Source organism: Jaculus jaculus, chromosome 16 (genome assembly GCF_020740685.1).
Source record: "Jaculus jaculus isolate mJacJac1 chromosome 16, mJacJac1.mat.Y.cur, whole genome shotgun sequence".
Taxonomy (NCBI): Eukaryota; Metazoa; Chordata; class Mammalia; order Rodentia; family Dipodidae; genus Jaculus; species Jaculus jaculus.
Genome location: NC_059117.1, coordinates 75,333,292 through 75,348,578, shown reverse-complemented (window position 1 = coordinate 75,348,578; position 15,287 = coordinate 75,333,292). Strand labels below are relative to the sequence as shown.

The following is a 15,287-nucleotide window of genomic DNA, read 5'->3' as shown; positions in this document are numbered from 1 at the left end:
ATTTGCTGCAGTCCAGTGTGACTGCCCACTACCAAAATGCGCGTTGAAGCGCGTCTCCCCAGTGCCAGGGCATGTGCAGGTGACACCTTGGGAAGTGTCAGGTTCAGATGGGGTCATGGGGTGGGACCCTCACGAAGACCTCTGTGCGTTTTAGGAGGAGGGGCCATTTCATGATGCCTTGTCTGTCCCCCCACCCCCTTGTCAGGTGAGGGAGCAGTGAGAAGAAGACGGGACAGCGCCTCGCTGGGACTGAAGCCGATGGCGCTTTGCTCTTGGACTTCCCGGCCTCCAGGAAGGCGAGCGCGCAGCTCCTTTTCCACTGCCTTCCCCCAGCGCTGCCTGCCTTCCTCCTCTACCTCAGGGCGCTGTCAGAGGACCTAAAACGTCAGCGTGCTTTCCCTCCTTGTGTTCTCTCTTTTCTTCTTTGGTCAGCCAGAGACTACATATATATACAAATACGTACACTTGCATATACAGGAAAAATGAGAGGTGGACTGTGTTGACTGCTCACGGGAATGTGGGGACTGAGAAGACCTTAAGTTTACACCTCACTCTGCGCACAGGCATATAGTGAGCCTACAGTAAGTCAAGACAACAGCAACAAAAATATCCATAAAAGACATCAAGCCCCGGCGAAGGATGAGAGTCTGATTTTCATTGTTAGAAGTTATTAGTATTAAATGCCCAATTTTTGCTAACAAGTTACAAAGAAACAGATGTCTAGCCCATTCAAAGAATGAAAAAAAAAAAAGCTAAAATAAAAGTTGGCCCTGAAAAAAAAGTGACAATTTATATCAAAACGTCAAGACTGTGGGCTGGAGAGATGGTTTTGCAGTTAAGTGCTTGCCTGTGAAGCCTAAGGACCCTGGTTTGAGGCTCGATTCCCCAGGACCCACGTAAACCACATAGATGCACAAGGGGACACATGCATCTGGAGCTCGTTTGCAGTGGCTGGAGGCCCTGTGCGCCCATTCTCTCTCTTTGTCTCTCTCTCTGTCTGTCTATTGCTCTCAAATAAATAAATAAAAAATAAACAAAAAGAAAAACTTAAAAAACTTACAAACTGTCTTAAAGATGCTCAAAGGTGTGAGGAAACCAAGGAAATGGGAGGTGTATGAATAAAGTAGAAATGTTGATAAATTAAAAAAAACCCTAGAACATACAAAAGAAAGTTCTGAAGCAGAGGAATGACTGAAATGAGAAATTCACTACAGGGGTTCACAGAGCATTTGAGCAGAAGATCATTTCAGTGTGTTTAAAGAGACTAATAGACATTGTTGACTTAAAAGATAGACTAACAGGCATTGTTGAACCCAAAGGAAAAAGATGGGAGAAGAGTGAATATAGGGCTGGATAGATGGCTCAGCAGTTAAGGTTCTTGCCTGCAGAACTTAGTTACTCACATAAAGCCAAATGCCCAAAGTTGCCCCTGGAGTTTGCAGTAGCTGGAGACCTTGGTGTACATTCTCTCTCTCTCTCTCTCTCTCTGTCTTTCTCTCTCTTTCTGCTTGAAAATAAATGTCTGTTTTTTTTTGTTTTTTTGTTTTTTTTTTTTAAAGAGCTATAGACAAGGGACCTTTAGATTCTACGAAAAGGGTTGCATATTTGTAGAATACACGCACAGGGGATGGGAGGAATTTACACATTTACCATATGATGTAAATCAAGAAGACAGTAATATGGGAAATGAAGGGAAAGTATCTATGATGCATATAATAATAAACACTGAAGTGGAGAAATTCGCTCCATATGAATAATTGGGTTTTTATTTTTATTTTTTGAGGTAGGGTCTCACTCTAGCCCAGGATCCTAGAAGTCACTTTGTAGTCCAGGCTGGCCTCCAACTCACCATGGTCCTCCTACCTCTGCCTCTTGAGTGCTGGGATCAAAAGACAATGGGGCTGGAGAGATAGCTCCAAGGTTAAAGGTATTTGCTTGCAAAGCCTGACAGGCCTTAGGATGGGCAGATGCACTCTGACACGTTGTCCTTCCCGTGGAGACTGGTGCATTCATGACCCCACAGTGAAAACCAGTAACTCTATGTGCAATGGGGGATGGGGACAGGGGACATGGTGTATGACCTGATAGGAATATGTCTAACTTGTACTTTGTTCATATATTAAAGTTCTCAACTGAAATAAAAAAGCTGTCAGGCGGGGGTAATGGTTCTTTGATTAAGGTGCTTGCCTGCAAACCCTAATGACCTGATTTTGATTCCCCAGGACCCACGTAAAACCAGATGCACCAAGTGGTACATGCGTCTGGAGTTCTTTGAAGTGGCTGGAGGCCCTGGTGTGCCCATTCTCTCTCTCACTCTGTGTATGTATATATAAAAAAATTAAATACACCGGGTGTGGTGGCGCACACCTTTAATCCCAGCACTCAGGAGGCAGAGGTAGAGGGATCACCATGAGTTCAAGGCCACTCTGAGACTACATAGTATTTTCCAGGTCAGCCTGGACCAGAGTGAAACCCTACCTCAAATAACTTAATAAATATGTAAATCAGTAAATTAAATGGATATAGATAGGTAGATAGATAGATGATAGGTAGATAGATAGATAGATAGATGATAGGTAGATAGATGATATATGATAGATAGATAGATAGATAGATAGATAGATAGATAGATAGATAGATAGATGACAGGTAGACAGATGATAGATAGATAAATACATAGATGATAGATGATAGATAGATAGATAGATAGATAGATAGATAGATAGATAGATAGATAGATACATAGATAGATAGGTAGATAGGTAGGTAGATAGATACTCCCTTAAAACAAGGTGGAAGGAAAGCACAAGGCTGCCCTCTGACCTCTACATGTGTGCTGTGACTGGTGCCAAACCCATAAACATACACATATCATGTACAGCAATAAAAGTAGCTAGGGTGATGGCAAGAGACAGTGAAGATACCCAAGCAGAAATCCGGAAGTTGCTGAAAGCTCAACACTGAACTCAGGGAACCTTGCAGAAGGGGGCGGAAAGGGTGGGAGGGAATGTCCGGAGGCATTGCCCCACCCCCACAATGACTGCTGCTCTCACGGTGATACCCCACAACTCCACGGCGATACCAGCAATCCTGCTGAAAAGGGCCCTCAGTGGATGGGGGCGGGGAGGAGGGAAGTGGTGGTACATACACATGATGTGTCCATACAAAGTTTCTACTTAATAAAAAATAAATAAATGTTAACTAGAAAAAATTAAAAATGAAAAAATAAAAAAATCCGACAATATTTAGCAATGTGGACTTAGAAAAGAAAAAAAGAGAAGACTCGAATTACATTAAGCAGAAATAAAACGAAGGCCACTACCACTGATTCTACAAGGAAAACCAAAGATTACTAGTAAATTGGGTAACCTCCATAACATGGAAAAATCCCAAGAAATTAAAAAAAAAAACAAACTACTAAATCATGAGGAAATATGAAGAGAGACATAAAATTGAATAGGAATATCTAACCAGAAAGGAGACCGGATAAGTTATCAAAACTCCCCAAAGGCAAGCTCTGGGCTTTCTGGCTCCATTTGTCAAGGAGAGCAGACACGGAAGTAAGAAATGAGACCATTCTCCTCCAGATCTTCCCGAAGCAACTGAGAGAAGGCTGTGTTCCCAGACTCGTTCTGTGAGGCCACTTTTACCTTGATTCCAAAGCCAGAGAAAGGTCCCACCATTCAAAACAAAATTCAATATTCCTTTTGAACATGAATGCAAACATCCCTAGCAAAATACCAGCCAAGGGAATATCGTGGTAGGTTAAAGGGTTGCACACTATGACCAAGTAGGATTCATTCCTGGAATGCCAGGATGTGTCAACACGTGAAAACAGATGAATGTAATGTACCACATTAAAAGAACGAAGGGAAAAGAAATTCATGACTATTTCAATTGATCCAGAGAAGGATTTGATAAATTATTTAATGTCTTTTTATGATAACACTCAGCAAACACAAAACAGAAGGGAAGTATCTTACATAAAAAAATACTATGCATGAAATATTCATGGGCAATGACCTATTGAGTGGCCAAAGGTTTACAACTTTTTCTCTATGATTAGAAGCAAGACCATAATGCTCGATTTTTATCTCTTCTGTTCAACATCAAATGGGAATTTCTATGCAGAGAAATTAGGCAAAGAACAAAAAACAACCTTTATCTCTACCAAAAAATAGTAAAATTATGTGTTTACAGATTATATGATTCTTTTATGCAGAAAATCTCAAAGGTTCTACTGTGAAGCAAAAGCAAGAGATCTATTAGAATTAACAAATCAATTCTGAAAGGTAGCAGGATAAATGTCACGATGTAGTTTTCTCACCCTCCAGTAAGTCACCTCCCACCCACGTCACCCCCACACAGAAGATGGCATCACGGAACAAATGCACTCCTGTGTGAGCCCTCCCTCCCACTTATTACCAGGGAAATGGAAATGAAAGGCATAACATGGGGCTGATGAGCGAGCTCAGTGGTTAAGAGGTTTGCCTGCAAAGCCTAACGACCTGGGCTCAGTTCTCCAATACCCATGGAAAGCTAGATATGCAAAGTGGTGCATGCAGCTGGAGTTCATCTGCAGTGGCTAGAGGCCCTGGCATGCCTATTCTCTCTCTCTTTCTCACTCTGTCTCTTCTTGCAAGTAAATAAATAAATGAATAAATACATAAGTAAATAAAAATAAAAGTACAACACAAACCCACCACACTCATGTTCACTTCTGGTAATCCTTTGGCATTATCTACTAAAGCTACCCACATGCCCATCTTAAGACCCAGTTCAGAGGCATGTCATGATATTAATGTGAGAAATGTCTGAAGTTTAAATCAATATATAGAATATATTTATGCAGTGGGTGGCACCAATTTATAAAAAGGTTGTTTGCAACCATAAAATTTGAAAGACAATTGAAATAAACAGAAAACTGTAACGACTGAAGGTAAATAAACTAGCATTTCCTGTACAAAATTATGAAGTGAAGCCGGAGGTGGTGGCGCACACTTTTAATCCCAGCACTCGGGAGGCAGAAGTAGGAGGATCGCCATGAGTTCAAGGCCACCCTGAGATGACAGAGTTAATTCCAGGTCAGCCTGGACCAGGGTGAGACCCTACCTAGAACCCCCCCCAAAAAAAAATGAAGTGATAAAAGCCGGTTTAGAAGACCACGTAAGATACTATAATAATAAACTGACTAACTGTCTGGAGATTCATATTTATATAAGAAAGCTGAAAAGAATGGGCATACAATGAACATGAAATGTAGTAGGGTAATGTTTTGGCATGCATACATGTGTGAGTTTGTGTTTATGTGGGTGCACATATGTGGTTGGGTGCACATGTCTGCATGTGTGTTGAGATCAGAATTCAACATCAAGGACCAAGGAATCCTTAGTTACTCCCCGCCTTGCTGAACCCAGAGTCAATGGGTTCCACTGGGGGATCGAGGCAGTTCCCTGCTTCCAGGTCCCCAGTGCTGGGACTGCACACACCACCCTGCCCGGCGTTCCCCGTGGGATCTGGCAATGAGACTCAGGCTCACATTCTGGCCGCACAAGCTCTTTCTTCTTGTTGCTGCACATGAACCAGAAGCACGTGTCCCTTTGTGGGTCTGGGTCTATGTGGGACTGGAGATTCGAACACCGGCCTGCATGCTTTGCAAACAAGTGCCTTTAACTTCTGAGCTGCCTCTCCAGCCCCAAAGGTAATTCTGTATGTAGCATGGAAAGAAACACCCCAAATCAGGGCTTTGTGTGTGAGGTGGTTTATTTTAACTTTTTTTTCCTGATATTTATTAATTAATTTATTTATTTACTTGAGACAGAGAGGGAGGGAGGGAGAGAGAGAGAGAGAGACAGAGAATGGGTGTACCAGGGCCTCTAGACACTTCAAATGAACTCCAGACACATGTACCGCCTTGTGCATCTGGCTTACATGGGTCCTGGGGAATCAAACCTGGGTCCTTAGGCTTCGTAGGCAAGCGCCTTAACTGCTAAGCCATCTCTCCAGCCCATGCGTAAGTTTTTATTTCACCATTTTCCAGTGCCTAGAGCAGTGCCTCACGTGATCACTGACATAGTTTTTAATAAATGTAAGAAAAGATGCTGGGCGTGGTGGCATACACCTTTAATCCCAGCACTCAGGAGGCAGAGGTAGGAGGATCACCATGAGTTTGAGTCCACCCTGAGATAACATAGTGAATTCCAAGTCAGCCTGGGCTAGAGGGAGACCCTACCTTGAAAAACCAAAATAACAATCATAGCAATAATAGTAATAGTAGCAGCTGCTGGAGGCTTCAGTGTGCCCATTCTCTCTGTCCCTCTTGTTCTAACTTCCTCTGCTTGCAAATAAAAATAATTTTTAAAAAGATGTTAAATAGTCTGAAAAGCTTTATAGAAAGTGTCTGAGCCCCACATCCCCTCAGCCTTTGAGCTGCAAGGCCTTTGCCTGGTATGGAGACCACTGCCCTGATGGATAAGAACAGAACACGGTTCCTGCCCTCGGGGAATTAACCTGGAAGGGAGAAAACAGGCCAGGCCAGGCCGAGGCGGGAGTCGGGACGCCAGGCAGCCCCTCCCACGGCGGATCTCCTGCAGATGGGCCATCCCAGTTGTTGGGTTCCATTCCCTTTGACTAAAGCAGAGAGATGGAGGGGCGGCAGGCGGAGACTGGGCGTTAACCAGGGCTCTTCTGCAGGGCCTTGCCACCTGTACAGAGGATTTGAGCCTTTATCTGCAGAGCCACAGGAAGCCATTGAAGAGCTTAGCCACCCTGTGATAGGAGATTTTTCACTTAGCAAACAGCCTGACCCAAGGCTAAAGGATCTGGTCGCTCACGTAAAAGCTGATGTAACCGTCCAGGCGGGCCGTCGCGGCGGCAGCAGGGGACGGAAGACAGGGCCTGGAGAGAGGGGACTAAATGAGTTGGGAAGAGCTGCGGGATTTCTCATTCAGGGAGACACTGAGACTTAGGTTCTGGGGACGAGAGCATCCGCATCTTCATATAGTGTGAAATACCTGCTTGCGCTCATGGAGAAACCTTCCCGGATGAAGTAGGCATTCTATTCCCCAACAACATCTGGGCAACACAAGGTCTATAAACGACAGATGTCCTCTTTGTTTCTAAACACCTGGACCAAACTATTAAACAATGCTGAGTGACACAGCCACCATGTGAGAAGTCTTTTGATGAAAGTTTCCAAAAGCCACATCGTAACGTTTCAAAAGCTGCTTGCTCTCTGTTGTAAGTGACTAATACCTGGCTTCCTTCCCTCCTTCCTTCCTTCCTTCCTTCCTTCCTTCCTTCCTTCCTTCCTTCCTTCCTTCCTTCCTTCCTTCCTTCCTTTCTTTCTTTCCTATTTGACACAAAGTTTTTAAAGCAAACAAACATTGGTAAGTGCCTATTCACTGATCTCCTTGATTATAATATATGCTAAGTGCTCCTTCAAGATTACTGCTGTCTTGACAGTTCCTCAGATTCAACCAGCCCTGGATTTAAAATACTCAAATCATGGCATCTGTACTGAACATATACAGACATCACTATTCCCTAAATAATGCAGTCCAGAACTACACAGGCAGCATTTGTATTGGATTAAGAATTATAAGTACTCTAGTGAGGATGCGTATGCCCTGGATGAGTGTAGGTTATGTAAATACATCTTATCTAAGAGACCAGAACCCCCTTTGATTTTGGTATCCGTGCAGAATTGGGGAACCAATCCCCCTGATGCTGACAGATGGTTCATTTTTCTTCTTTTTAAAATCAAAATAATTACCTAAGGATGGCTACACAGGACAGCAAGTCCATAATAGAATCTTTCCTTCATTGGGTATACTATTAAAATAATCATATATATATATATATACACACACACACACACACACACACACACACACACACACACACACATACATATAATATATTCCTGTTTTCACACTGTGAGGTGTAATCATGGAACAAAATGATAGGAATTTCTGCAGGATGAAGGCCAAGATGAATGCTCTGGTGACTGGTACAAAACCAACAGAAGGAATATGTAAACCTACCTACTATGAGACCCCCAAAGACAAGCACATTATAGTCATTTCTATAGATAATTCCCCAGACAGCTTTAAGGCAAGATGGCCATGGGAGTGATCCATTGCCAGGCTGTAATAAATATTCTCCATTACCTCTAGATCAGTCTCTGAGGGGTTATTGTGACTGTCTGGCCTTGGGGAGAATTGCTGATGGAAGTCCCTGGTCGCTGTCTTTTATATACTCATGCACAGGCAGAGGGAGGCTAAGGGAAGCGCTTTACTGCTGCCTCTGTGACCTACCATGTGGCATAGACTAGAAATGATTTTAGTCTTAGCCTGGAAATGCGTAAGTTTATGTGGATGGTACTGTGGCACAGTGGTTGGTAGAACGGCGTCTACGTAGCTGGTACTGTTGCATAGCACTTGGTAGACATACATGGATGGTACTGTGGCACAGTGGTTGGTAGAACGCCGTCTACGTAGCTGGTACTGTAGCATAGCACTTGGTAGACATACATGGATGGTACTGTGGCACAGTGGTTGGTAGAACGCCGTCTACGTAGCTGGTACTGTAGCATAGCACTTGGTAGACATACATGGATGGTGCTGTCACACAGTAGTTGGTAGAACGGACTCTATGTGGATGGTACTATTATGCAGTAGTTAATAGAATGGAGTTTGATGCTGGAATCATTAAGATCAGACCTTGGTTTTGCCACTGAAGTATCAGTGTAACTTTGAACAAATTGTCTGAACTCCCTAAACCACATGGTTTCCAATGGGACAACACACATCTTTCTCACAACAACTAAGTTAATAACCTGCAAAGACGCTTGTCCCTCAGCCTAGGAAGAGACTATAAAGAAAGGGTTGGCCACATCTTCTAACCATCCCTGTAGACTGAAATTGGATAACAGATAAATACTAATACTAAATTATAAATAAATACACCTTAAGTTTATGAGGGTTTATTTTTTACATAACCTACAGGAATCATCACATTTCAGTGGCTCTAACATGTATTTTTTGACATTTAAGTAAGTGGTATTAGGTGGACATGGTTGTGCAAGGGTCTGGAGTCCAGTCCTAGCTGTTCAGGAGACTGAGGCAGGAGGATCATGAGATTCAAGGCTTGAATTGGCAAAAGAATGAATTTAAGGTCCAGGTCCATCTGGACAACTTAGTAAGCACTTGTTGCAACATAAAAAGTAAAAAGAGGCCTGGGGTGTACAATAGCAATAATAACAAATGCTACTAAAATAACAATATTAATAATAATGAAAAATACATAGGATCAGTTGATTTTGCTCACAAATATAGACCAAAATTAATAGGAAGAATAACAGAAGGTTCAAAGAAACACTACATTGTCAGCGTTCCGGTCAACATGGTGGATAAAAGGGTAGAAAAGCAGACACCAGGAGCCCTAACTGGAGATCAGGTCAGGAGACCCACATTCATGCTTCCCTTGTTCTCTGTGTGCACAGGACACAGTGGCAGATACAAAATATGCGTCTCACAAGGTGCATCCATTACACAGACCACTCCGGCTCAGTGTGCAGGAAAACTTCTGATAGAGGGCCGTGTCAGAGCTTCTCAGCTTTTGCCTGTTGCATTGGTCCATCAGTAATGAAGCATCCTGGGACCGAAGACACCTTGCTTTGCCGAAATATGACAAGCATGGCAAGTGCAGGAACCAAGAGCACTTACAGAGGCTTGAAAACGGAGGTGGTAAGGGTGGATACACCAGGTTCAGTTCTAGATCCTCCATCCCTCATTGTGTTAACCACAGACAAATAACTGTTCATCTTTGTTCCTGTAAAAGGATAAATATTTTTTCTGAGGTGAAGTTTTTCTCTGGCCCAGGCTGACCTGGAATTCACTATGGAGTCTCAGGCTGGCCTTGAACTCACAGTGATCCTCCTACCTCTGTCTCCCGAGTTCTGGAACTAAAGGCCTGCGCCACCAGGCCCTGCTGTAAAAGGATAAGTTCTTGGGTAAGCTTACGTTATTATATGGCTTAAATGACACAAATAGAAGGTTTAACAGCACATTGTGCAAGTATTTCAAGACCATGCTAAGGAAAATAGTTGGTTATTTTTTAAAAGTTAATTATCCACTGTTTCTTTCAAATAAAATAAGTATTTTTGTAGTATATAATGGAAGGCTTTTGTATTTACCAATTACCCACTTAAAGCTGCAAAAAAAAAAATTATGAACACGAGGCATACATCAAGTCTTTGTATTCTTGTTGACTCAACATATGAATGGAAGAGTAACCATTTGCCACATTTGTTAATGATCTGACTAAACACGTCTGAAATGAAGTGTGAGTACAAAAATGTCAGCAAGTGATATCAGGGCACGGCAAAGCTGGCCAGATTCTCTCTGGTACCTAGAGATGAGCCGGAGTGTCCACTGACTGGCCGGCAGGGAAGCCAGCACCGCGCGCCCACATCTCGCAAAGCGCCGCGTCGCTGGAAGCCAGCACCGCGCGGACATCACGGAAGGCATCGTGTTGCCAGGAGAGCTTTCAAGCCTGAGGCTGAAAGGCCAATGTGCTAGTCCGAAGAATCTCAACGGAACAGCCTCAGATACAGGCTACTGAGGAAGAACAGATATAGCAAATACTGGGATTACTCCATTTTGTAATGGTCAACTTGAGGGACATTTAAAAACACCTCTATTTATATATATACTAGAGAGAGTGTGTGGAATAGGAGCACCAGGACCTTCTGCACCGCAGATGAACACAAGAGCCATACCCACTTTCTGCACCTGTGTTTACATGGGTAAACCCAGGCCACCAGGCTTTGCCAGCACGTGCCTTAACCACTGAGAAATCCTGCAGCTGATTATAATTTATCTTTGTCTTGAAAACAGCCTATCCAGCACGACTACTCAAAATACATCTTAAATATTCTCCCATATTGATTATCAAACTTCAGTCCTTCCAGAGAAAAAATAATCCCAGTTCTTGAGTGTTGACTTGTTAAAATGCTATATAAATGTATGATGTAAAGCTAGATGTAATTATACAAGTCAAATGGAGTCAAGTAGATTAAAGCAAAATGAAGCTACGAAATTTAACCTTGTGTAGTTGTTAAACTTAGATGCTAAAATTGTTTTTTTTAAGTATTTTATTATTTATTCACTTATCTGAGAGAGAGAGAGGCAGATAGAGAGAGAGAAGATGAATAGCATGGCAGTGTCTCTAGTCTTCAACTGAACTCCAGATCCACGCACTACCTTGTACATCTGGCATTACATCAGCACTGGGGAATCAAACCTAAATCCTTAGGCTTTGCAGGCAAGTGCCTTAACTGCTGAGCCATCTCTACATCCCCCTAAAAATGTTGTTTTGCTTAAGTCCATAAGTGCTTGCCTCATCATGACCCAAACAAAGATGGCTTTCATTGGTTTTTATTATAGCTAACTGAAAATCCCAAATTGGGAGCAATACACCATGATCTTCTCTCTCTATTAACTATTGGGAGAAAAAAAAGTATCTCAATCTTGAAATGCATTTTTAAAATCTATCTCTACTCTTTTTAGTAGGCTATCATGAACATAGTACAATCCCAGTGGAATAAAAACCTAAACACAAAGAAGGACACCCCCCACATTATCTGTTGCTCTGTAACCAACACCCCAAAGCTCAGTGGCATGAAACAACGTTTGTTGTCTCCTAGCTCCTCTGGCTGAGGCATCTGAACATGTGCTTGGAGCCTATTCTGCAGTTGTGCACAGATGGTAGGTGACCTCTGGTCTGTCACTCACATGCTTGTGGGCTGGGAACATGTGGCAGCTGGGGCTCCTCTGTCTCTGCATTTGACCAGCACAGAAAGATGGCCTGAGGAGAGAAAGATTCTTCCATGGGCTCCAGGTCCTCACGGTGATTGATTCATGAGAAAGCCAAGAGTAACTCATGTCACCCTTTCTAATCTAGTCATAGACGCCAAGTAAAGTGGCTTCTGTCCTGTTCTACCATGAGAAATAAACTACTGAGTTCCGCCTGCCTTCAAGGGAAAGGAAGTTCAAGGCCATCTTCTGAGGCCCGAGAGAAGGTGCAGTGTGTCTAGAAATCCCTGTAGCATCTCAGAATCATGAGGCCACACTGGATGTCCACCTGCATGATGGTATAACCTGTCATCTTAAAGATCCCAGTGGGAGCTCACAGGACATTAAGGAAAAATGACTAATCCATGTCCTATGAAACAGATTTCCATACATTTCACGTAAGATGTGCCCAAAGAAAATGGCAGAAAGCCCAGCTAGAAGGAGAATTTATGAATGGAAGAAGCTGAAATGCTTGATGTGATGCAGCATGTCCTCTTTTTAATACTTAATTTATTTAAAAGAGAGAGAGAGAGAGAGAGAATGGGCACATAAGGGCCTCCTGCCACTGCAAATGAACTCCAGACACATACCCCACATTGTGTGTCTGGCTTCATGTAGGTACTGGGGAATTGAACCCCGGCTAGCAGGCTTTGTAAACATGCTCCTTTAGCTGCTCAGCCGTCTCTCCAGGGCACTATTTGTCCTACATAGTCTCATGATGGTTAGGAGCCCATATCTATAAATACCCAGGACTTAATATCAAGGTCTGGTGATGTTCATCAGTGCCCATTGAATAACTAGTCTCTGCCAGGCACTGGGGATCTCACTGTTGGAGTAATTTTGTCTCAGCTCTCTTGGGCATAGTTAGTCTAGACAGTGAGAAAGGCACTGACCAGCTCATTAGGAGTGGGATAAAAGCTAGCCGAGGCGGGCCCAAGGTACCATGGGAATGCTAACAGCATAGAAATGGGGTTGGAATAGGGAAAGAGATGCCAGGTGAATTTGTTCATCCATGGACTTCATTTACATCTCTTTTCAACCACTACGTGGCTCCTCTTGCTTCAAGCAGTGTGGAAGAGAGTTGTGGCTACAAAGGTCCAGGGGACTGGGGAGATAGCTCAGTCAATACAATGCTTGCTTTGAAAGCATGACGACATGAGTTCAATTCCCAGGACCCATATCTAAATGGCAGGTGTGGTGGCATACACTTGTCATGTCAGCCCTGGGGAGACAGAGACAGCTAGATCCCGAGTGCTCACTGGCCAGTCAACCTAGGCTATTTAGCAAGTTCTAGACCCATTAGAGACCCTGTCTCAAAACACAAGAGGGTTCCCAAGGAACAACTCCTGAGGTTGCACTTTGGCCACCACCTACATACGCACACACATGCACATACATATACATGAAAAAAAGGATGTCCTTGGGCTGGAGAGATGGCTCAGTGGATAAGGCGCTTGCCTACAAAGCCTAATGACCCCAGATTTCTGGGTTTGATTCCCCAATACCCACGTAAAGCCAGATGTACAAAGTGGTGAAAACACTTGGAGTTCATTTGTAGTGGCTGGAGGCCCTGGCACACCCATTCTCTCTGTTTGTCTCTATCTGCCTGCAAATAAATAAATAAAGATATTTTTTAATGTCTGTGATGGATGGAACATGAATGCTCATCTTGGATTATGTTTGAGATTAGTTGATCTGTGGTTAAAGTCACTTGCTTGCAAAGCTTGGCTGCCTGGGCTCACATAAAGCCAGACACATAAAGCAGCGCATGCATCTGGGGTGCTGATGTGCTCATGCAGCAGCCAAGTTCAGCGAATAACCCTTCCTGTTAGCTTTAGTGGCCAAAGTGGAAGTGAAGAGCAGTGGCATGTTTTTTCCCCCTTAAAAATTAATATTGTATATTTAGTTATTTATAAATAAATTGAGGTTGTTAGGCTTTGCAGGCAAGTGCCTTAACTGCCAGACCATCTCTGCAGCCCGTGTTCCTTTCTCCTCACTCAAGAGCTGAGCTGTTGCTGACATCAGGCTGTCCTGGCTCTACAACTTCACTCACGGACCGCGTGGAGAGCAGAGGGCGAGGCGGAGCCGCAGCCCAGGACCCCAACTTTGGAATGCACGCCGGCCACTGCCCACAGGCGGCTCCCCTGATGTCTCAATCTGTTCATCAGGGCTGCCAACTTCCTCTGAGCGAGAAAAAAAAATTAAGTTCACAGTGTAGTGAAATATTCAACCAGGATTTGTGCCTTTTGCTGGCATTTGGTAGGGATATTTGTAGAAGTCTTTGTTTCCAGATAAAAATGTTTTAATCTCTGGAGGTGTGACAGGGTGAGGTTCTGGAAAATTTAGAATTTTCTTACTGAATTCTAACCAGAAGAACATAGAAATTCTCTCAATTTTAATATGAGGAGGGAAAATAGATATACTACTAATGCCTAGTACATTATAAAAATGGATTGACTTTCTGAGAATTTGGTCCTCTCTCTGTCTCTCGCATGCACACCCGTGTGCACACGTGTGCATGTGTGTGTAGGCCAGAGGGACAACCTTGGATGACATTCTTTAGAGACACTATATGCCTTTTTATTTATTTACTATTATTATTTTCATTTTTCAAAGTAGGTGGTCTCACTCTGGCCCATGCTGACCTGGAATTAACTATGTAGTCTCAGGGGTGGCCTTAAAGTCACAGTGATCCTCCTGCCTCTGCCTTCCCAGTGCTGGGGTTAAAGGACACCACACCTGGCCACTATGTACCCTTTCAAAGACAGGATCTCTCCTTGGCTGGCCAGTGAGCCTCCAGGATCTCTCTCCAACCTCCCAGTGCAGCCTACTATACCTGCTGTTTTTTAAATTTAAATTTAAAAATTTTTAATTTTTTTTTATTTTTAAGATTTTTTAAAAATTTATTTATTAGAGACAGAGAGAGAGGGAGAAAGAGAGAGAGAGAGAGAGAGAATGGGTGTGCCAGGGTTTCCAGCCACCGCAAACAAACTCCAGACGCAGGTGCCACCATGTGCATCTGGTTTACATGGGACCTGGAGAATCAAACCTGGATCCTTAGGCCTCACAGGCAAACGCCTTAACCACTAAGCCATCTCTCCACTCTCTAGCCTGTGCTTTTGTTTTTATGTGGTTATTGAGGATGGCACTCAAGTCTTCACGTGTGTGAGGCAGGCACTTTACTGACTAAGCTGTCGCCCTGCCCCTGGTACGCCTTCTTCTGCATGGAAGGACCCCTGATGTCAGGCTTGTCTGGTTCAGATTCAGATGTTTTCATCAGGACTTCTCTTCTTCCTTCTTAGCTACTGTGGTGCTCTGAATGGAATTGGCCCCCATTGTCTCGGGGATTTTTATTTTTTGAGAGAGAAAGAGGGAGAATTGATGTGTAGTACCCCAGTCACTGAAATTGCACTCCATATGTGTGAGCCA

General features: G+C 43.4%; 1 long non-coding RNA gene across 1 annotated transcript in view; it reads left to right on the top strand.

The window, feature by feature from the left end:
• Nucleotides 1-15,287, top strand: part of LOC123455309 — a 122,613-nt gene that overhangs the window by 94,447 nt on the left and 12,879 nt on the right. The window lies entirely within an intron of this gene.